This window comes from Equus quagga, chromosome 8 (assembly GCF_021613505.1).
Source record: "Equus quagga isolate Etosha38 chromosome 8, UCLA_HA_Equagga_1.0, whole genome shotgun sequence".
Classification (NCBI taxonomy): Eukaryota; Metazoa; Chordata; class Mammalia; order Perissodactyla; family Equidae; genus Equus; species Equus quagga.
The window spans coordinates 47149837-47175287 of NC_060274.1; positions in this window are offsets into that span (position 1 = coordinate 47149837).

A 25451-nucleotide genomic window follows, 5' to 3' on the forward strand; every position below is an offset into this window, starting at 1 on the left:
TGACTAAATAAATAAATAACTGTTATCCAATAATGTGTGACATCATGGACTTCTCTCCTGCTCTGCTCCTGGCCTGGCAGAAAACGATCCTTGATGTCTGAGAAGTGCATACTGAGGAACACTGAGAAGGAGTGTTGAACGGCACATCTCAAGTCTGTAATTTCACAATGCACTATACACTTTTATGACAGTCTTCACAATAACAACCATACTCTCAGAAATAAAATTTTAAAGTGCCCAACTGTGTCCCACCTTTGTCAGCACGAAGCAAGTACAGTCCAATGAGCAGGTGAGTTTTGCTGGCTGTATGTCCCAAGACAATGACAGAAAGTTGGAAGAGTGTAGACGCAGAAACAGGAGTAATTTGTGGAGCACAGAAGCATTCCAGTTTAATGAGTTGAAATACCCTTTCAGCTTTTAATATTTGAGATCCTACTGTTCTTGCTTAGATTTTTGCAGCTTCCTTGAAGGAACAAATAAGAGCTTGGCCTCTTGAGCGCAAAGAACACAGTTTCTCTGAGTAAGCTTATTTTACTCTTCTTCACTCTTGAGCCTACAAGCTCTCTTGCTTTTCCTCTGAGAAAGGAAGCTTAGAACATGTTAGGTAAGACACTGAGATTATTTAGTAATGAGGAAGCATGAGGGTTTGGAGAAAGAATGAGCTGGAAGAGGAATGAGTTCTAAGTTAGCATTCATAAGTTTGTTCTGTACTGTGAAAAATAGCATGCATCAATTATGCATGGATACTATTATTGCAGCAATGAGCTTATTCAAGTTTATACCATTGTAAAATGTAATAAATAGCTTATTTTCATGTGGGGAAAAATTCATTGTTTTTCAAGGTTCCTAATTACAAAAATATGCTTAAAGTCTCCTTTGACCTTATGGAATTTTCCTTTCGGTTCACAAGGAAAAAGCTTTGCCTCACCTGACCCTTCTTTCCAGCTCTTCCTTAAAAAAGATCCTTTTGCAATTTTGATTTAATCAAATAAGGTGCTCAACATTTTCTCAATAGAATGGGAAATCCTGCAAATAATAGACTTATGGAACAGTATGAATCAACCCTTATCATTTAAAAATCCTTAAGGGAAAAAAAAAACGTTTATTTTTTTTCAGTTTCCCAGAGCATAATTTGGTTCTGCCCTTTAATTTAACAAAACCATTTTTTAAAATGTCTTTTAAAAATCACATCATATTGTGTTTTCAAACAGTCAAAATATCAGCAATTTACAGCATCTTTTGTTCTCTAACAGTGTGAATGTTTAAAATAGCTACAATTAATGTGATCATTAGGAAAGGGAAAGGAAAGTGAAGACTTGTACATGGCCAAAGCACAGCTCAATCTAGATTTTTAGCTGCAAGTGATTAACACAGGGAATTTGTGCCCTCACAGGTCTCTAATTACAGCCACTCCTGCATCAGCAACCTCTCATGGCTGGTTGAGGGAGCCACTGTGGGTACGGCTATACTGTGAATTAGGAAGTGCTGAAGCACGATGCTTACATATCCCTTCATCGTAAAATGGAGTTGACAATGGCAGTTTTGCTTCATTATTTAAAATTACATGTGAGGTAACTTTAAATGTGACCCACTGAAATATTTATGTAGCCAGAAGACTTTGTGCAATGCTGGTATTTCTTTTTAAGACGGGAATGCTATCTTTAACTTTTCTGTATATTATACTAAATCAAAAATGATATTAGAACATGAATAGATGACTAAATTGACAAAATGCTAAGAATCTTGTAGAATTGTCTTGAGATGGGGTAAGATGAAGCTATATGAGGAAGGAACACACACACATACACACGTATGAATATCCATGTGTATATATACGCATATTTACATTGGAGCCACAAGAGACACATTAATTTGAAATATGCTTCACTCTACCCTCTTCCTGATGGCTTTTTAAAACAGTGTTGTCTCTTAAGCTGCACTGGCCACAGGGACCAGCCTTCCTTCCTCTTTTCTTCTCCTCATCTACTGTCCATTTCTTTTTTTTTTTTTTTAAAGATTTTATTTTTTCCTTTTTCTCCCCAAAGCCCCTCCGGTACATAGTTGTGTATTCTTTGTTGTGGGTTCTTCTAGTTGTGGCATGTGGGACGCTGCCTCAGCGTGGTCTGATGAGCAGTGCCATGTCTGCGCCCAGGATTCGAACTAACGAAACACTGGGCCACCTGCAGCGGAGCACGTGAACTTAACTGCTCGGCCACGGGGCCAGCCTCTCTACTGTCCATTTCTTGTTAGCTAAACATATATTTTTACTTTGAAAGGATGTTACTGTGTGTATTCTATTCTACAGTGATATTTATATCTTCTATTTTTCATCTATAGATTAATTCTCAATGTTGAAAACGAATTGACAGTTTTTGCATAATTATGTTTCAAGTGGATGAAATAAAAAATATGGTACTTAGAGCCTCAAGTAGAACTAAAATAATATTCATTGAAAATTATGGAGGGAGAGGGCAATGTTTAAAGTAGGCTAAATACCAATCTTTTATATATAATTAATAAGTGTTTAATGAAATTGATAGCCAACATATAGATTCAAACATAAAAAGAAGACTGGGAGCAATAATATGCTTGGTGATTGGTGTTAGGAAGTGGGAGTGGGGATGAGGAGTGGGTCAAGCAGTCACTGCTTTTCTTGAGAAGCCCTTTCATATGATTTCACATTTTGCCAGTTGCATGTATTTTTTTCTGCATAAAATAACCAACGGTAGGTTAAATGAGAGGATGGAGAGGCAACTTCCAAAGGAGTGTTTTTATATCTCTGACATCTCAAATTCCTTTTCTCTTCCATTAGTCATGTACCAAAGGACACAATCTAGCCCTGCACTTTAGTGTCACATCCCTGAGAGAGTTAGTAGAGAGGGCAATAGATACATCCCTTTAGTCCTTGCTACAGTAATGTGTTAACAATAGCTCAATTAAACACAGAAGCAGCTGAAAACCACATAAATCTATCACACCCAGCCCAAATTCAGTTTTCTCTAATCACATTTCCTTTAACTAAGTTTCAAAAATGTCCACAGTTACTCCAGCACCACAAGAAGCATTGAAGAGAAGTATGAAGAAGGGATGGCAGAGTGGCAAGGGATAGGAATCTCAACTTACTGTAATTAACCTATTTTATTTTGGAAAATTTATGATAACATATGGGCAAGCAAACAAGTTGGTAGAATCTGCTGCAGGGGTCTTGGAACGAGCCATGCAAGTGAGACCCCCTGAAGTTAGAGTTTCATTGGCTTCCTGGTGACACTGCCTCTGGATACCAGTTCCAAGAATTTGTTGTCATGGTGGGAAATGAAATACAGAGAACTCTCTGATTCAAACAGATTTCTCCACTCAGGAAAAGAGAAAGAAAAGCTTCAGAAGAATGTCTGACCTTGCCAAACAAATAGTTATCACAATGAAACCCAGTGTCTTCTGTCTGTTGTATATCCAGATAAATTACCATGGACAGTTTGATTTTGAATACTGATCTTCCCACATACATTGTAACTTCTTCAAACATTGTTCCCTGCTACTCTGATGTAAGTTCACCAAATTTGGATTTTTATGCATCAGGTACAAAAGCCCATTGTGGGCCTTGGCAGCCTGCATTTTAGCTTAAGTGATATCTCCATCTTTGTTAAGCAGATTATACAGTTACATAAATACTTTACTGTAGTGGCTTTCAAACTGTGCAGCAGAAAAGGGAAGATATGCCCTAGGGACATCAACCAAGTGGTGGGGATGGTGGTAGAAGGAGTTCCCTGAGATAAGGAGGTCTGAGCCAGTAAGGATCCAGTCAACTGCCACCAGAGGCATTCGGTGATTATCTGCTCTCTAGATCAGAATTTCAGGCACAAAACATCAGAAGCAGCCCCAATCTTCTATAAAATCACACCTATACTCTTTTATTTATTGTATAATTACCTAATCCTGGATAGGAAATTTAATATAGGTGTGGCATCATTGCAAATTATATTGTGGTCCTCTACAATACATTAATTGATTAAGCACTGGATTAGGATATTTCCCCTAAATGGCTGTGTGACTTTGAGCATGTCCCTTCACCTCTCTGGCCTTCCATTCCTAATCTCAAAAATAAGGGACCATAAATAAATGATTTTTAAGGCCTCAAGTTCAGTTCTGATATTCTAGTTCTGACCTTTGGCCAATCTCTTATGCTTGAATAGTATTCTCTAACATAAAGTATAGCGCCTTTCTTTACTAGGAGTCAAAGAAGAATAAAGGAAAGAGGATGGGCTTTATTTCACATCCTGAGTAATTATGTGCTTCTTTGAGCATTCCTCATTTATAGAACACTGTGAATAATATGTAATCCATAAGCATTTTCAGATTGCTAATTGAAGTTATGGTATAATGTGCCTAGCGTGACGTCTTGTACCTTTGTTTAATTATTAGTTATCATCATCATCATCATATCAATCAACTTAAGAATTACATTCCTTTGTTCTCTGGTACAAATACAGCTGGGGAGAGTACCAGATCTTAACAATAGATGTGTCAGAAATTGAGACAAAGGGTTTGCCTGAGCAGCTGGGCAGCCATAAGTGCAGCCGTCTTTATGCATGTCTCTCTAGTCATCCTTGAGAATGCAAATAAAGATAAACGAAAACCATTTTCTTTCTCGGCCCAAGGAGCTAACTCGTCTGTGGAAATGAACTTCCATTCTCTCTGACAATTAGTTTCACTCTAAAATATGATAATTCTTTGAAGTTGCACCACGAGAGGAAATATGGCATGCTCCACGTTAAGCAAAGGAAATATATGGCGCTGCCGGAGACATTAATCTCATTTGCTCTGCACCTGATTTTTCACCGTTAGAATATTGCAGCAAAGCTCTGTGCTAAATCTCAAGCAATTTAGTTCAGCAAAGTAGATTAGTTAGAGCCAATGCAAAGCTCTACCTTATTACTTTCTTTCAGTAAAAGTGATATTCAGATATATAGTCTGAGGCTTGCACTAGAAACTGAGATGTTCTGCTTTTTCAGTTTTAACAATATTAGATGTGAATAAAGGCAAGCAAAACAGGTAGCTGTGGCCTGGACTCTCACTCCAAAAACTTTTAAATCTTAAATAACTTTTATACAGTCAGTGCCTTTTGCCAAAAGGAAAATCTATTGTGAAAAGGGCTCATGAAAATAGGTGGGCTGAAAGGTGAGAGGATTGTTTATGGATGTCTACTTAGCTCTGCAAAATTGCTTTTTATCTTTTGCCAAGGACATAGACTTAACAGAGGTATTATTTGATTAAATAGTGCGGCTCCATATCAGACCCATCTGGAATGTGGATGAATCCACTGCCAACAGTTTTATTAGAATGTTTTGTCAAATATAACTGGTTAACTGCTTTACCTTCATCCTCACCGCCCATCTTATATTCCATATAGGACTGTACTGGGTTGAATAGTGTCACTCCAAAACACGCCTGCCTGGAACCTCAGAATGTGACTTTATTTGAAAATAGAAATAGAAATTGAAAATAGATTTGCAGATGTAATTAGTTAAGATGAAGTCATACTAGAGTAGGGTGGGCCCTAAATCCAATGACTGGTGTCCTGATCAAGCTCTGTGAAGACATAGAGATGCACATACAGAAAAAAGGTGGCCATGTGAAGATGGAGGCAGAGACTGGAGTGGTGCTTCCCTGAGCCAAGGAACACCAGAGATTGCCAGCAACCACCAGAAACTACAAAGAGGCCAGGGAAGATTACCCCTTAGGGCTTTTGGAGGGAACATGGTGCTTGCTGGCAGCTTGATTTCAGAATTCTAGCTTCCAAAACTTGGAGAGAATAAATTTCTGCTGTTTTAAGGCACCCGGTTCGCAGCACTTTGTTGTGGCAGCCCCAGGAAACTAACACAAGCACTATGATCATGGACTCACAGTTGAACCTCTGGGTCGATGCAGTTGTCACCTCTCCGGACCACTAACTTTAGATCTGACAGTCTGTCTTGTTTTAGGTATGAACTCCCCAAGAGGAGTTAACACCTTTTACACATCTTTCTACCCACAATATCTGGTAGCCTATTCGTCTTTGCATCTCAAGTATCAACGCTCGGTGTCTTGTGCACCACTTCAAATCTTCCTCCTTCTCTAGCCTATGCCTACCAAAGTCCAGCTTGGCTTAAATGCAGCTGATAGCCCCTGACCTCAGGTCTGTCCCACACTCCCTGACTTCCTGCTACAGGGCTCCTCTTTTCCCAGAGTGGGCTGCTCTGGGGATGTGCCAGCTTCCCCTTAGAGCAGGGGAGTCAACACCTGTGAGGCATGTTCAGCTAAAGGATGATGGAGTCAATGGATAAATACTTTCTTCTACTTTGCCCCAGGGGAACTGTTCTTAGGTACATCTCACAAAGGTTTTTGGTGGGTTCTGAGGATTCAGGACCAGTTGCCCCAAACAGTGGAAAATTACATAACACATGACTTCATTGGCATGTCTTCCAACCTGGGTTTCCTCCATCCCTCTTAGTATGACCCAAATAAACAACCCACACAAATGTTTCAAATTCTAATCTTCAGGGGAACCCAGGCTGATGATTGGTACTAGAATTAGCCCTAGTAATTAGGACTTTCCAGGCCTATTAAGTAGGAGTTTATAGCTGGATCATTCTCTAGTCAGAAGGCAAAAAGACCCCATTGTCTGAGGTAAGTAGGGTGGTGATAATCCCTAGCATGGAGCAGCATCACAATTGTTGTGCCTCTCACCTATGAGGGTCGGGAATTGATTCAAGTAGCAAGTGAGGAGTTAGGTTATATGTTAGCTGTGGAAGGTGAACAGTATGAGAGGGAAAATAATAATTTTAAGGTTTTTGAAATTGACTAGTTAGCTCTTCAGAAGTCTTGGGATAAAATGTGCTCCTGGGTCAGTCAAATAACAACTTAGGTGTGCTCTGAAAGCCAGAAATCCTCTATGGCCATATTTAAAGGAGACCCTCATCTTCTACAGCTCCAGGGAAGACCTTGCTGAAAATCAAGCCAAGGATTTAATTGAAACAATTTCAGAGCTACAAAAGAGGTGAAAGTTCCGGCCTCAGGGTATCTCCTACAACAAAATCGGAGTCCTGATAATAAAAAGGGGTCCCAAAGGAAAAAATAAAATCTTTAAAAAAAAATTAAAAAAAAAAAGTTGGGGCTGGCCCCGTGGCGAAGTGGTTAAGTTGGCACGCTCCGCTACAGGCTGCCCAGTGTTTCGTTGGTTCGAATCCTGGGAGCAGACATGGCACTGCTCATCAAACCACGCTGAGGCAGCGTCCCACATGCCACAACTAGAAGGACCCACAACGAAGAATATACAACTATGTACCCAGGGGCTTTGGGGAGAAAAAGAAAAAAATAAAATCTTTAAAAAAAAATTTAAAAAAAAAAGTGGACCCAAACATAAACTTGCAAGACATGACCTGTATGAGAAGAAAAGGACCTCACAAAAACAGCAAAAAGGAAAAAAGAAAAGTCAGAGGGGCTGAGAAGGTAAATGTCGGTGCTGGCAAAAAGTGAGCTGGAGATTGGACAACAGAAGGAGTAAAGATTCTTTATTCGCCATCACTTTATCTCTGGTGATTGTGCAGATTTTTCATAAGAGGATTAATAAACTAAGAACTTTGAAAGAAAAAGTGGAACTATGAGACCTGGAATGGGGATATTTGGGAACAGAAGGCTGAAAATCTTGAATCCGGATCCCCTTGAACCTTCTATGAGTTAGAAGCAGCCCTTTGCAGAAGATAGCAGCCTCCTCTTATTTGGAGATATAAAATGAGGAAAGAGCCTGTAAGATAAAACTAGTCCTTTTTAAGATATATTCTGTGACCCTTCATTGCCTCCAGGCCTAAAACAAACATCAGGTCCCAGTACAGCCCTAATAGGGAAATGCAATGGTAGGTCTGGGAGGAAAGAGCTCACACATGAAAGTCCTTGAAGGAATTATCCAATATATACCAGCAGGAACTTTGAGAACACATGTGGAAGAACACATTGAGGGTATTGAACAGGGGTGGAATGGACCAAATACTAAAACTGGATAATGGAGAAATTTTTAATGTGGGAGCCCTTGTCCATGACTCAGAAATAAATGTCTTGGCTGGAACCCATGGGGCTGATCCTAACTGCTAATAGGATATAGAGACAGTACAGTAAATGAGTTGCAGATTCTTTAATTTCCTTGGCAGAGTATTGAGGAAGGGGTCAGGAGGCTAAAGGAGGTAGCAACATTAGAATTTATTATGATTATTAGATTTATTATGTGAGACCAGATGTCTTACTGGATGATGTATGTGTTAAGTGAAGCCAGACTCTCAGCAGGCACTGTCATCTTCAGGCAGAAATTGACAATAGGATATGATGACATGAGGTTCCAGAATGGGATAGCAGAAGTCAAATAGTTGCACTTAACTGTCAGAGGCAAAGTGGAAATAATGACCATAGTGAACAGCAATCAGGGGATCTATGGTTAATAGATCAATGAGTAGGAAGAGCCAAATAGGATGTTACTGCCTTTATATTAGAAATAAAAGTGGAGATTTGGTGAGCAAAGACAGAGAGAGAGACAGAGAGAGAGACAGAGAGAGAGTCGGTGATGAAAAATTGAATATTCACCTCATGTTGATAGAAACAAAGCCCGTCGATTACAGAGGGGGACAGATTCCATTGAGGAAGTACTCTGCACACCTTCACACGTAAAAATGATAAGCATCCCCTAATACTGACAAAAGAGATTTGCAGCCATTTGCCAGGGTAACTATGCACTGGTAAACTAGTTTGTATAAACAACTAAAAAAGATACCAGATACTCAAAATGACATCACAGCACTCAAATTAGATTGTAATCTAAAGAGAACCCAGGTGTTAACTTGACTTCTGGCCCGAGTCCATGTCACAATGATCTAAAGTGTCCAGAGATCTACTTACAATGACATTCTTCTAGAGTATAATGAGGATAGATACACTACATGGATTCTTTGACCTATGGAGTAAAAGTCATCCGGATAGGAAGGGCCAAGGAGAATCTAATGAAACTTCATCACTCCCTCAGTCCAAGACAGCAAATCAGAGGAAATATATCCAGGAAGGAATTTTAGAGAACCTGAATATGGATAAGTATACAATTGCAGATCTTTGTGTCTCATGTTAATTCCCTTCAGAGAGCATTCACCAGAATGAGACATTCAACAGTTTCATGGGCAGGATGACTACTCTTGTGGGCTATGAACTGAGAAGCCACAGAGGCAGAGTTAGAAGCTCTGCGTGGACCCAACATCATGGGCTCTGTCTCACTAAACCTGTTTTAACTAAGGTTGAATATTCAACCTGTCAACAGCGGGAACCAGTGACGAATCTCTTAGGGAAATTCTTCCACTGGGATATGCAATGAGGATTCCATTGAATTTGATGCTACCACCTGGCCAATTTGGGTTCCTGAGACCAGTAGACCAGCAGATAAAGTTAGAAGTTACTACACTAATGGGTATAATTTACCCTATTTACCATGAGAATTTAGGATTGGTGCTACACAATGGTGGAAAAGAGGAATACGTTTTGTACCCAGGGTATTGCTTCCATGCTTTGGTAAAAAAAAAAAAAAAAAAAAGTATGAGAAACTGCGGCAACCACACCCTATGAAAGGAAAAAAAAAAAAAGGCAATTAAGGCTTGAAACTCTTGGAGTAGGTTTAGCAAGCAACCTAGACCCGCTGAAGAGCTAGCCAAAGGTGAGGAAATGATGTTGGTGGAGGAAAACATGCATATCCATTTTGTCACTGGAACCATCTGTGGTGACAGTGGGGACTATAATTTATTCTTCTAATACGCATGAGTTAAGCCCTTGCAGAGCTAGTGTCTGGCTACTTCCTTTATCCAGCAGCAAAATCCCGCTTTAGATTTGGCTTCCTGATTCCAACTATCTTGGAATTAGCCTGCAGGAAGTTTATTGGGGAGTGCCCTGGAGCTCAATGCCTGTGGGAGACTTACGTACAATTGGGCAGAGGAAGAGCTGAATGAATGCAATGTCTTCAAAATTCGCAGCAGATCTCATGAATCTGGGATAACCATTCAGAGTTCTCCCAAACTTGGACAAGGGAGCGCAGGTCACTGGATAGACATGGACAGTCATTGCATTTGGGATGCCCCTCAGGAGGACTTGTGGCGTTGGGCAAGGTGTTTCACTTTGGCTGAAGGCAATTCCCAGAGAGATTCAGCTGAGAGTTGTCAGCCCCCAACTCTCTAGCAGATAAAATAATGGATGTCTCAGTTGAGATGGTAGGATGTGGGCCGCACACCACTACCTTGACTGCACATGGGAATATTGAGAGCTAAAGAGAATGGCGGATCCCAAAGAAGAAAAGAAAGAATCAACCCAAACTCTCAATGCACCAGGCTAGAAATGCCTGGACAACAGAGCCAAGAGAAGAGCATAGGCCTGGGCAGGGAGGAAGTTTCTGAGGGACAAATCCTAATGAGGCTGCTTAGTACATTGGTGACCTTGGGCGTGTTCCTTCAACCATCTGTGCTAAAAGTTTAGTTTTTGGTTGTTTTAATCTGTAAAATGGGGGTTATGGTTATGCCAACATGATAGGATTTTTATGAGGATAAAGAGAGTCAATATTTGTAAAGTACTTGTCATATAGTAAGCTCTACAGAAGGATTTGTTAATTGATAGATAAAAGGGCCCCAGGCAATAGTGTTTCCTGTCAACCATTAGAATATATGCACAAATAGAAGTCTTCACATAAGCAGGTATCCTGGTATCACAGGTTAGGAAATACTAGATTATGGATGAAAGGGATTTTATTTTTTTAAAGAGAGAGGTAGTTGGGCAAATTGCACAAAAATTAAACTGTTTCAGATCTACATGATAATTTAGGAATTATAATGTATAAATATAAAATTTAAATATGTTTTATATTTAAGATACATACACAATTATACCTACATGTATATTATGTAGAAATACTATGTATAATTATAATATATAAATAATTATAATAAATATGATAATACAAAAGAAGAGAGTTTGGGGAAATATCGTTTTCTACCAAGAAGAAATCACACTCATTTTCTAGCATGTGCCCATAACAGTATCGATAGAAAGGCAAGATGTTTCTACCTTATTCAACAAAACTGATGATAAAAAAGAATGAAAGAATAGTAATTTTAGAAATGGCAATGAAAATTCTGCCATAGATTTCTAGAGATGCATTCAGAAAGCCTGCTACATCTTCAAACATTTTTCCTATTTGGTTGTCGAGTAAGGATTTCAACCACAAATATATCAGAGAATGTTTTGCCCAGCAAACCCAGTGTCACACCCCTGTCCGTTACTTTTTCAGGCTCCAGCCCATTGCTTCTCTTTCTTTCATTTCCCACCATACACATTGGCCCAGATGGTTAGAAGATCTATTCTGCTCTTTCATGTATGAAGGCTGTGATGTCTTAGCGGCTTCAGCTCCCCCCAATTTTTCTCATTACTGAATTCCCAGTAACTGTTTCTCTGCATTGTAATTGGATGGCACTCTTAGGAGCAAGTGTTCAGGGCACAAAAGTAGGTAAATTCTAGTAAAATGAGGAGATAATGTCCATTAAAGCAGAAGATCATGGGCAAATATATTCCCCAAAGTGAGGGGAAACAATCAATAGCTGAAATGGGGAAGTCAGCCTCATTTGTGTTCTGATTAAGAAAGGATTTACATTCTTCCTGCTAAGCCAGAGTGACCTGTGGCACTTAATTAGTGAATGCAATCTATGCCACCTTTCTAGCAGGTAAATAAGGCTCTATGTCAGACCTCCCCATGTCCCCAAATCTCCAAAGCCTTCATACATGTGCACACACACACACACACAGATACTTGTCTCTCCATTTATTAATACTCTTCATTATTCAATATTGATGCCTATTCAAACACTGAATGGATTATTAGCTTTTAGTAATTAATGATACCATGTCAAATGATAAAGATGAATTATTTCTCAGAACAATATGTTTTCCATTAAACATTCTGAAAAATATTATCTTCAGGAATCTCTACTTAACATGATAATGACTGCATTCCGTTAAAAATGACGTATTGAATTAGTGGCTGTTCCCAGTATAGAGATTAAGATGATGATAACTTATACTAATTGATTCACTGAACACGTATTTAAAGGCGTTTAGGAGGTATCAGGCATTCATTGGGTGGAGAGCAAGCCAATAAACAGGTCTCTGCTCTCTCCAAAGGAAAAGCAATGCCAATCAGAAAATTACAGTGCTGCAGGAGAATTGCTCTCCTGGACAAGAGCATGGCGCACCCGGGAGGGAAAGCCTTTTTGTGTCCACACGTGTGATTATAAGTGCATATCCAAATGCATGCATTATGATCTTCAAGATTATCATTTTTATCCTTAGGATATTAATTTAAGTAATGACTAGAATAGAAAACAGACAGATGAGGATAGATGTTAAGCATAAAAATTCAGACGAGTAACCTTTAGCAGCAAACAAACAAGAAAAATGTTCCCTTGTAAGGAAACATACTATAATATAATTCTTAGGACTAAATTCATGCTTAAATCATCATAGTTTACAGGTGTCTTATGCTACATACCTAAGTAAAATGCTATTATAATTAATATAATATATGATTAATTTTGTTAATTTAGTTTGTCTTAGGTCTAGTAATAAGAATTAACAAGAATCTTTTAAATTCCAAAAGTGTGTCTACCATAATACTTACTTATATAGAATCTGGAAGGTTTTAGGTTCTATCAAATTACACAAAGATAAAACATTTGTAACATCAAATCACACCAAATTTTTTTATTGTGGTAAAAAATACATATAAAATTTACTAGCATAATCATTTGTAAGTGTACGGTTCAGTAGTGTTGGGTATATTTATATTGTAAAACAGATCTTGAGAACTTCTTCATCTTGCAGATCTGAAACTCCATATCCACTAAATAACAACTCTTCTTTCCCCCTCCCATGGCGCCTGGTAACCACCATTCTACCTTCTCTATCTATGAATTTGACTACTTTGGATACCTCACGTAAGTGGAATTGTAGAGTATTTGTCCTTTTGTGGTTGGCTTATTTTACTTCACATAATATCCCCAAGGTTCAGCCATGTTGGAGCATGTGAGAGGATTCCTTCCTTGTTAAGGCTGCATAGTATTCCATTGTATGTATATACTGCATTTTGTGTATCCATGCATCACATCAAAATGTTGTCAAAAATTAATTTTAACATGCTTTAATGTTAGTTTTTCTAATTTTCAAAGCAATACTTGTTCATTGGAGGATATTTGAAAAGTATGAAAATAAATAAATAATTTAAGATGCTATAATTCTACCATTCAATGGCAATCATGTTACTGTTATTTCACACATTATTTCATTTTTGCTTTTTTCACCCTAACTTATGATAAAAATTTTCGTATGTAAGTGAAGTGATCCCTACTAAAATGTGTTTAACTATTTGGCTAGGATATCAAATAAGAGCATTTGCTATGATAACCCAGAGGGAGAGAGACAAAGACAGAGAGAGATAGAAAGGAAGCTTATATTAAGTGATAGCAGTCAGAATATAAAGAAGTGAGTACCATTTGAAAGATATAGTCTTTTTGTGTATATAAGTCTCATAGTTTTCTTCTGGTAGTGCACCTACATTCACATACATTTCTCATGGTTTGGTTTCCAGTGTTGAAATCACTTTCTAGGTCCAAGATGGTGTTGCTCCTGCTTACGGTGCCATGTCAGCAAAGTGAAACTTAGATCTAAATTTCTCCATTTACAGCTCCGCTTGATTAGAGAGGCAGTATATCCAGTCAGCCACTCCCCAAATGCCAAGCCAATTCTGGTCCTTCCCTCCCTAAACTACGTCAACAAATGTGGTCCCACCAATCAGTTATTTTTCTATTTTTCTCTTCCTTGTTTTTTATTCTTTAACCTATGAAAGCTTCCTGCCTTCACCTCGTTTTATAGGTCTCTGAATGGAGACTGTCCACTTCATGAAATGTTAAACAAAATTTGGTTGTATCACCTAAATTGTCTTCTTTAATCATTTTTAAGTACCAGTTTTGAAATATTTTTAAAATTTTAAATAGAACCTCTTCTGAAATATAATTAAACTAGTAATTACTACAGTGAAGAAAGTTCATAGATTTTTGTATATCTATCTTTTTTAAGGTTTTGTTGATGTATCTTAAAATTATAATAGCATTATTTACACTTTGAGATTATCTAGAAATCTAATCTTCCTAATAAGTAAATTACCATTTATATTTTGGCTTTGCTACAAATTTCAAAACAAAATTAAATAACGTTGAGAGTAAATGTTCTTGTGTGTATTTTGATGTCGCTTAACATTCCTCTGATATTTCATGAGAGAGTGTTACCCTTGACGCCCCATGTTAAAGTTGTATCAATATTTAGAGGGGTGATTTAACTTTTCTTCACTTGCAAATTAGCAGTCATGAAGGCATACAAAAACACAAAACCTGGAACTAAGAATATGATTCCATCAAAGTTTAGCTTCCTGACAAACTGTTCACTTTCCCCACAACAATTTATTTATTAAGAGCTCATTCAGACCTTACCTTGTTGTGTCACCTGTCCTAAACTATTCTATCATAACCTTGGTCAAATCCCAATCAACTTCCCACCTTGAAAGATCAGCATTTAAAACCACTTGAACACATAGTCTGAAACTGTTTAATTATCCTCTCCTACTAATGCCAGAAAAGCTACTTTAATTGGCCAAATTAGTGGTTAAGTAATTCTCTGTGTTCTTATCAAATAAAATTTATGCAATGATATGGAGAAACTGTTAACATCTTTAGACATCTTCTTAGGAAGGCATCTTAAGAAGAAAACTTTATTCGGAAATTATTTTGATCAGTCACTTAAAGGATAGTGAAACTCCAAGGACATGCCACTACATAAACTGATATGCAGGAGAACAGAAGAGCAAAAGTTTTACTATTGGAAAAGGGGTGAGGGAGAATAAGGACATAAATGAAGCAAGGAAGAGGGTGGAAAACTAGAAAGATGAAGAGGAGACAAGACTCAGTAGGATGGAGAGGATGTATACTTCACGGAAAATGGTGTTTGAGGAACATTTTAAGAATGGTAGTGCCTACAGGTCCATTTAAATGCTTAACCTGCTGAATGTAACCTAACAGCCACCTTTCTTCTGAAATATTTGCTCGTCTATTTAGTTCACCAATAATTTGTGTGATGGAGCTTCCTGAACTTCATTTTTGGGTGAAATTAGTGCAGCTGGATGAACCCTAGATCCCCAGGCCTTTGCAGGATTCTTTAAGTGGTTTCAGACCTTCCCAGGCTGTGGAATTGGTGTGGTGGGGGAGGGTTAATCCTAGACACCCACAGACAGACAAAGACACAGACATCTACCCAGCCACATGTCCCTTCCTGTGCTCCCCAGACAGTGCTGCTGCTGCTGATCGTTCTTCTCCTCTCCCTTCTTAGTGCTCTTGTTCTTCTGGTTGTTGTTATTTTCCATCCCCTCCTTATTCTTCTTTCTCTCCTTGTCTTTCTTCTCATCATTTTTATTTATTTAAAAGAGATTAACTCACAGATTTTTATGAGGACATGTTCTCTCTTTATCCTTCACTTTGAGAGATTTTAATATATTTATTTTGAGAATTAAGATCATTTTCATCCACAGAGCTTAACTATCAGGACTCAGAACTAAGGTCACGTTTGTCAACATGGCCTTCATATTTGCTCTTGGAAATTATTTCCCAGGAGGGTAAGGCTAGAAATCAACAAGTAAGTTTACAATTTGCTTTAGAAAATTCTTGAAAACTAATGTGTGGGAAGAAACTGTTTGCCTCTGTGTAAATAACTCTTCTATCAGAACAATACGTCGTTTACCTGGCCAAACTGTTCAATTGGAAACAACAGTTTACTCATTAAGGCTTCTTTCACCCCCCTGGCCTTGGTGTGTCTACCAATCCTAAACTATTCTGTCATGAACTTAACCAATCCCAAACAGTTTTCCACCTTGAAAGACAATAATGGAATGCCACCATTTAGTGGCTAAAACTGTCTCAATACCCTCCTCTCAGATCCCCCTTATGAGACATTACTAAGGCCTAGTTTAAGTAATGGCCCCCACTGTAGGATACTAAGAAACACAGATTTGATCGAACATCTGATTATTCCGGTGGCCTCCTGGGGGAATTGACAGTCAGTACCTTTTCCAGAATCTCTCATAGATCTTAAGTAAATTAGACATTTCCCCCAGCTCTTCTCCTGCCCCACTTACCAAACTCTGGACTCACCTTGACAGTTTTTAAATAAAATTATTCTAATCATCAAAATAATATGAAAATTAGACAATTCTTTTTCTTTTTTTGAGGAAGAGTCTCCCTGAACTAACATCTGTGCCAATCTTCCTCTATTTTGTTTGTGGGTTACTCCCACAGCATGACCACTGATGAGCAGTATAGGTCCATGCCCAGGAACCAAACCCAGGCTGCTGAAGCAAAGCGAGCCAAACTTAACAACTAGGCCATGGGACCAGCTCCCTAGAAATAATTTTTAAAATAAAGAATACAATATCCATAATTGTATCTACTCCACTGGTAATTGGTCTATTTATTGAATTACTATTTATTGAGCACCTTCTCTGGGCCAGGTGGAGTGCTAGGAACAAAGGACACAAGGTGGAGAAGGCATCTATGTTCTCCGTCTTAAGAAAGTTTACAATCTAAGAAATACTGATAGGCAATGGGGGTGAAAGAATGACTAAGATACAAATAGTGATTAGGACTTTTAGAAGGAGACAGGTCATCAATGTGTGTTGGGCAGGAAGGAAGAAGTGGGTGCAGATGGGGGAGGTGAGCTTCAGGGGAAGGAAACCACATATGTCCTTGGAGGCTATTGGTTCAGCAACTTCTAGAGTCCACAATGAACTTTTCTTCTGTGGATCTCCACAGCAATGCTTATCTCTTGATTAAAAATGCAATATTTTTTTTGCCAGTAGTAAACAAATGGTGATTATAGAATTAAATGGACAATTTGTGGAGGGGTCAACTTACTCTGAAATACCTGTCTTTTAAAAGTTTCCACAGGGAACTAGAGGAATCCAAAGTGAAGGAAACACTAAGACATCCACAAAGGACTGAACTACAGTCCACCAGAAGGTCCAAAATTATTCTGTGTTCTTCTGCTTTGTGAGTTTGGCTTTGCCCTAAGAACAGACTGTGAGGGCAGAGAGCAATGTCCACACACCTTCTAGCCTTCTCCAGACCCCTGAGCACTGGGCTGGACATGTCATAGATGGACAAGAGGCACTAACTACTGAGAAATGGCAACAATAGCACAAAACCTTTACTCACGTCTTGTTACTGCTCTCTGTCAATTATTTGAGTAGGACTTTGATTTGTTTCATAGTTTATAGATAGTCACAGAGTGAGAGTTGGAGAGAGATGACAGTTTATTTTGTAACCTGGGCAATTTCAGCTTTGAGGCATCATACAGACAACTCACTGCTAGATAGGAGGGTTAGGAGAATAAACCTGGAGAGAGGCTAGAGACGTTCGGGGCATGCTAAACTATAGAACTTGTCTCTAGATAGTGACATGCATAATCTAAATCAGATAACTCCAAGTGGCACAGTGGCTATGCATTGGATCTGAGTGTCATGGATTTCCAGGACAGATTCCCTGCTTGGGATGTGGCAGGAGTGCTCACCAGGCAGGGGAAATGCTACATTGGGGCCTCTCCCTCAGTGCCTAGCTGAGCAGGAGAAGGGGCGATAATATTGACAAGGGCTGGCACGTTGTTAGAGCCCTTCCAAGCTAATGGAGAATTAGTGCAAGACAGTTGTGTAGAAAGGAGAGATGTGATTTAGGAGTTGTCGGAAACATCTTCTGGGCCAAAGAGGAGTGGTAGGAGGGATTCGTGTTTTGGCAAGGTAGCCTCAAACATAGTGGGAATTTAAAATGGCAAGATGAAGTCTAGACTCCTCTTGGTGGCATCTGTGAAGGATGCTAAAATCCTTGGTTAATATTAACCCAGTAATTTGATAGGCTAAGCTTTCCAGCTACAGACGTCAATGCTTGCAATTGGAAAAGGCAGAGCATCTGTGTGAATGTGTATATGTGCATGTGTGTGTGAGAGAGAGACAGAGAGACAGAGAGAGACATGGAGAGACAGAGACAAAAACACAGAGAGAAAGTGATGGAGAGATGAATTCCTGCAGTGGGCTGGTAACATATTTAACAGCTTTCTCTCTGGGGAAAAAAATTCTGTTTTATAGCAATTACTGATTTAGTGGCTGATTTCAAGTACCCATATGACATCACTCAAAATGGAATTGAGAGGCAATATGAACAATTGACTCATGGGCACTGGTGTAAGCAGGTTCCAGTGCATTGTTACTATTTGCATATACACATGAATTTATCAAAGTTGGGTGACTTTAGGTTGCAAATAGGTCATGTCTTTTAATTAGCTTCTTGAGTTTCCATATTCTTAATTTATTGTGATATCCACTTTTGTTCTCATGGGGCACTTGGATTATTTTAAGAACCCCAAGTTTAATTTGGTCCAAAGAAGCCAATCATGCATCTGGACTTCATCTTGTAGAGAGACCTGGGACATAGGATCAACCATTGTGATCTAGATGACCCAGTTTTTAGCCACTTTGTGTTTAGCCCCTTTGTCCTGCAACATAGTATCCAGGCCAGAGAGTTTGATGCATCTTCAGCCCCTGCTGAATATCTCATGGAGGCCACAGGCAGTCTACACAAGAGAGTGATCCCTCTTCCAGTGTCATCCTCAGTCATACACATGTATTCAGCTATTTTTCCTAAAATATGTTCTCATTTTAGGGGATTTAGGCAAAGTCAGGCCACAACCCGCTCCCTCTTCTATTCCATTGAGTTACATGAGGAGGTACTTGTTTGAAGGAATTGGACCTTAGGTGTGATCCATCCAAGAGCCACATACAGAGGGATTTACAGACTCAGCCACATGATAAACTGAGTTGGCCACCCAGAGCATAAAGTTTTGGTTATATACAAAAGAAAAAAAAGAAGTAGTTATCATAATATTTAATATAATTAGAATAATACCTAATATTGTAAAAATCTAATGACTAGGATCACTAACAGAGGGAGAGAGAAGATATTATTTAGAATCTCTCTTCAAGATTCCTATGACTGGTTCAGCCGGGGATATTTTGAGCCCTAGGTCAGGCCCCATGTACGGTTCTTTCATATTCTTTTCTTTGTTTCTAAACAACTATTGTTTTTCTGATTTGCTATTCTGAGTGAGTGGAAACGCAGCAAGGGTCTGGTGGTTCTGTGCAAATGTCCAGGCTATATATGTTGACTTCTCAGTGAGCTTTGTTTTAGCCCTTCATGAGAAACTGAGTTGACAGATGTATCAGATTTAAAAATGGGGGCTGAGACGTTTCAATCTGGGACAGTGGTGGGTAGATTTCTCACCCACTCTCCTGTTATATTTTTCTCTGCAAATCATTTCTTTACTTCTGTTCTGGTTCTTAGACATACTTTTGTGTTTTATTTTATTTTGGTTTAATGGCTAATAATCTGTGGTAGACTTTTTGGTCTAACGAAAGAAGAAAATCATTAAGCACTGAAAATTGTCATATACTTGACAATAAAACTATTGACCACAATCTTCAGTCTTCTTAAGAAACCCTCTGAGCTTTGTCTCAACATTAAGAAAATATGATATTTTGATACAGGCTCTTTGGGCTCTCCAAGGGGGTGAATTTATTGCTGAGAAATATTACTTGCGCCCGTCACTAGAAATTATAGGAGTGATTTTGCAGGTGATTTCAGAGACATTCCTTCTAAGAGCTCTGTCCTCTGGTGATCGTGCACTAGTATGGAGAGGAGGCACCACAGTGAGGTCCATCTCTTTGTCCAGCAGGCTGTGCTGCATGGGAGGCCTGGACTGGCTGAGAGAGACACACAGCATTACAGTCATAAGCAGACACGGGGTAGCCAGATGATTTGGTTTCCACTCCCAGCTCCATCTCTTATTCACTGTATTATTTTGAACACATTACTTCATCCTTCTTTGCCTCAGTTTCTTCCTCCATAAAATAGGGATAATGATAGTATGTACCTTACAGGTTATTTTGAAATTATGCTGAGTGACTCTATGTAAAGTACACAGAGCATTGCTTGGATGCTAGTAAGTACACAAAAAGTTACCCTTTTATTACTATGATCACAGTTTTCAATAATTGAGGTAGCTTCCATTATGGCTGCTCAGTCAGGACCTGTGACAATGCCTGTAGTAATAAAGTCCATGTCTGTGCTCACAATGCAATCTTTACCTAAAGGAAAAATATTCCTTCTCTTGTAGTAGGGATCATGTTTTTTAATGTTGTGAGAAAGATCACAGAGTTTCTTAAGCATGCATTGCACTGTAGCATGGTTTCTCCTACAGTATCCTTCTCTCATGGCATGGGTTCTCCTGGAGCCTGGTTCTCCTGGAGCATACTTTCCCATGTAACATGAATTCCATTGTAGCATGTGTTCACCTGCAACATATGTTCTTCTGTAGCATGACTTTCCTATAGCATGGGTCCTCCTGTATCATGGCTTCTCCTATTACATAGAATTCTCCTATGGCATGCATTTATCTTAGAGCATAGGTTCACTAGTAGCATGAGTTCAGCTGTAGCGTATCTTCTCCTAGAGCATATGTTCTCCTGCAGGGTAGGTTCTCCTGAGCGCGCATTCCTCTGAAGTGTTGGTTTTCCTCTAGCATGAATTTTTCTTTTGCATAGGTTTCCAAAAATTACAGATAACATAGTGATCGGTCAAGTTTCCCTCATACATACCAAAATTCTGATTTTGTACTCTGGACATCTATTGTTTTATCAGGCTGCAATATCGCATTACTTTCCATATGCCTATGTGACGGTAATTACTCTTTCAGATTGGGCGTCATTTGCTTAGTCAATATACAACCAAGTTATTTATTAAAATAATATTTCCCATGATTCGTATGGAATCTCTGTGAATGCATTGCAGTGAAAGCCTGTCTATCCAATTTTGCTAACATAACGGTAGTTGTTCATTTAATTGAAAAAGCCCATTAAAATATGGAATAAAAATGTTATTAGCATAATTCTACATTTTATTTTAACTTAAAAATATGAGTGGACATCCCTTGTGAATGTTCGGTTAAGGGACAAGATGTGTATTTTTTTATTATGGGGTCCGTTCCAGCTCTCAGCATAAACTTTATTACACACGACACCCATGAATGATGACTTTCAGTTCTGAACCCTTTAAAGTGCATTGAGGATCTCAATGTAGTTGACAAGCAATGAGCATGCACAGCATCTCTAAATTTATATGACCCTCTGCCCCCTACATCTTCACACTTGTCTATCTAATTTGGCAGCAATATTTTTAGCGATTATTATTTATTCATTTTTTCCCAAGCATTCAATTTGGTTTTCATTGGAACAACTCCTTTTTACACCCATATTTCACGTTTCCATAATATTTAATAAAATTAAATAATTGTGATAATAATCCTGCCATAAACATATTTGGGGAGAAAGTTAACTGAACTATTTGTAGAAAGAAAAGTCTACTGGGGGAAGCAGAAAAGTGTAGTCATCCTGGGGAGCCAGAAGAAATCATCCTGATGTTGACATCAGCCAGTATATTTCCTACAGGGACTACACAGAGAATCTGGGAGCCACTGAGGTTGAGGCTCTCTAAGAGAATTTGGGCTGCATTCGCTTTTAACGCTGTGAATATTTCACATTCGACTTATCAACAGAATAATTTTGCTATAGGAAGTAGAACACTGAATAATTGCTCTGTAATTTTGTTCTCTTCCTTGCATAAATAACACAATTTATTGATTTATATTGGAAAAATTCTTTCATATTTATTCAAAATAAAAAGTATGATTGAACTCTATTTCATTTATTGATATAATTACCAAGACAAAAAATAACAAATGTTGGAGAGGATGTGGGTAAAAGGGGACCCTCATGCACTGTTTGTGGGAATGCACACTGGTGCGGCTACTATGGAAAACAGTATGGAGATTTCTCAAAAAATTAAAAATAGAAATACCATATGATCCAGCTATCCCACTACTGGATATTTATCCAGAGAACTTGAAATCAACAATCAAAAGAGATTTAAACACCCCTATGTTCATTGCAGCATTATTCACGATAGCCAAGATGTAGAAGCAACAGAAGTGCCCTTCTATGGATGAATAGATAAAGAAGATGTGGTGTATATATATATAAAGGAATATTACTCATCCATAAAAAAGACAGAATAATCCCATATGTAACAACATGGATGGTCCTTGAGGGTATGATGTGAAGTAAGCCAGACAGAGAAAGACAAATATGGCATGATTTCACTCATATGTGGAAGAGAAATAAATACATGGATAAAGATTAGCGGTTACCAGAGGGGAAGGGGGCTGAGGGTGGAAGAAAGGGTAAAGAGGCACTTTGTATGGTGATGGACAAAAACTAGACTACTGGTGGTGAGCATGATGAAGTCCATACATCTATACAGAAATTGATAAACAATAATAGACACCCAGAATGACACAATGTTATAAACCATTATGATCCCGATAAAATAATTGAAAAAAGTATGATTGAGTTAAAACTTTTTAATTTTTTTATTACTATTATTTTTAATTTTTTTAATTGCAGTAACATTGGTTTATAAAATTATATAAGTTTTGGATGTACATCATTGTATTTCGATTTCTGTGTAGACCACATCATGTTCACCACCCAAAGACTAATTACATTCCGTCACCATACACATGTGCCTAGTCACCCCTTTTGCCCTCTCCAAGCCCTTCTTCTCCTCTGGTAACCACCAATCCAATATCTGTTTCTATGTGTTTGTTTGTTGTTGTTTTTATCATCTATTTATTAGTGAGATCATATGGTATTTTACTTTCTCCCTCTGACTTATTTTGCTTAGCAAAATACCATCACAGTCCATCCATGTTGTCACAAATGACAAGCTTTCATCCTTTTTTATGGCTGAGTAGTACTCCATGGTATATATATACCAAATCTTCTTTATCCATTCATCCCTTGGTGGGAACCTAGATTGCTTCCACATCTTGGCTACTGTGAATAATACTGCAATGAACATAGGGGTGCATGTTCTTTGGATAAATATCCAGCAGTGGAATTGCTGGATCATATGGTAGTTCTATTTTTAATTTGTTGAGGAATCTCCATACTGTTTTCCATAGTGACTGCACCAGTTTGCATCCCACCAGCAATGTATGAGAGTTCCCTTTTCTGCACATCCTCTCCAACACTTGTCATTACCTGTCTTGTTAATTATAGCCATTCTGATCAGAGTGAGGTGATATCTCATTGTAGTTTTGATTTGCATTTCCCTAATAATTAATTATGTTGAAAATCTTTTCATGTGTCTATTGACCATATATTTATCTTCTTTGGTGAAATGTTTGTTCAGATTTTTGTCCATTTTTTAATTTGGTTGTCAGTACTTATGTTGTTGAGATGTATGAGTTCTTTATATATTTTGGATATTAATTCCTTGTCAGATGTATGGTTTGATTGACACTTTTTAATTTTTTGTTATTACTTTTTAATAGCAATGCAGTTTCTTAAAAGGTTATGCACTGAAGTTTATAGGAAAATATACTGCTGGTCCTATAAATTCCAATTTTCAGTTATTTGTATTTATTCTTCCTAATCCAAACATTCTTTTTTTTTTTTTTGGCAGGGAAAGAATCTCCCTGAGTTAACATCTGTTGCCAATCTTCCTCTTTTTTTCTCTTCTTTTCTTTTCTTTTCCTCCCAAAGCTCCAGTACACAGTTGCATATCCTAGTTGTAAGTCAGTCTAGTTCTTCTATGTGAGCTGCCACCACAACATGGCAACTGACAGATGGGTGGTGTGTTTCTGTGATGAAGAAGAGAACCCAGTGCCAAACTTTACCCACTAGGTCATCAGGGCTGGCTTTACAACATTCTTTTTAATTCTGTTTGTGTGGTAGGTTTCACATTGAATGTTTCTCTTGTCACAACTTCACAATCTCCATTTACATTGAAGTCTTGTTTGCTATTTGTTTTTATAAAATTATTTGGAACTGTAAAAATTTAGTCGCTGTTTTTGTCATTAATTTTTCACATTAGTGACCCACTTTTTCTTGCAACAAATCAATTTTTGTGAATTAAATATCAACACAATAGAAATAACAGTAACATAAATTCAACAACTACAAATAACTGGAAATAATATGAAATTATATCAGCCAAAATGTAGTGCAATTAAAGTACTTGTGATTAGATAGATCAACTTGACAGATTTAGTATCCATAGCATATGCACAGCCTTTTAGTCCCTCACAATTATTACAGGAAATAATTACTACTCAGTTTTTACTGAAAATCATTACTACTCTTGCCTTTCCAACATTTGAGATGAGTTTGTGTGTGTGATGGGAGATATTGTATTCTGTTTCTTTTTTAATAAGGAAAATAGGCCTGGAGCTAACATCTGTTGCCAATCTTCCTCTTTTTGCTTGAGAAAGATTGTCACTGAGCTAACGTCTGTGCCAATCTTCCTCTATTTCATTTGTGGGACACCACCACAGCATGGCTTGATGGGCAATGTGGAGGTCTGCACCTGGGATCTGAACCCATAATCCCTGGGCTGCCAAAGTGGAGCATGCAAACTTAGCTACTATGCCATGGGGTCAGCACCAGTATTCTTTACTCTTTCAAGGGAAAGTACTAACCAGCCTGGGAGTCATCCAATCGACCATGGGGACACCAGGTCTGTGGGCCAAATTTTGGGGGCCCTCTTGTTGGTCTCAGTCAAAAATCCAGTCTACCTTCCTCTATCATAAATTCTCCTTTGGAACCCTTGCCTTCCAGTGGCCCTTATCAGGTCCAATCCAACCCATCCCAGAGGACTTGCGTTCCAAAGGAAGAGCTCTTTCCTCCCTGGAGCTCCTTGGTCCCTCTGCAAACTCACCTATCTGCTCTTCAGAGTCCAGCTTTGCTAGTTGGCACTGAGAAAAGGCACCCAGGGACAATGTTCCACTTGCTCTTGTGCTTACAAAACCAGCAAGGCATATTCAAGGAGAGTCTTGCTCTAATAAAGAAAATCTGCTTCTGTCATCTTGCTTTCTTCTTTAGACCTAAGTTTGATGTCTACTATCACTTCCTTGCAGTTGCGTAGGTAACGATGCTATTTTCACACATGCACACACATACGATGCCTTGATAACCTAGGACATGTGAGGAGGCTGCAGACTCTATTTGAGTTTTAAAGATGTACCATTCACCCCTGCTTTGACAGAATTAGAAGCGTAGAAGACCACAAGAGAAGCTGATCTCTCATCATCGAACAAAGTTGAAGACCAAGCAAGGCTAATCATGGCCATGGACTTTTGCTGTACACATC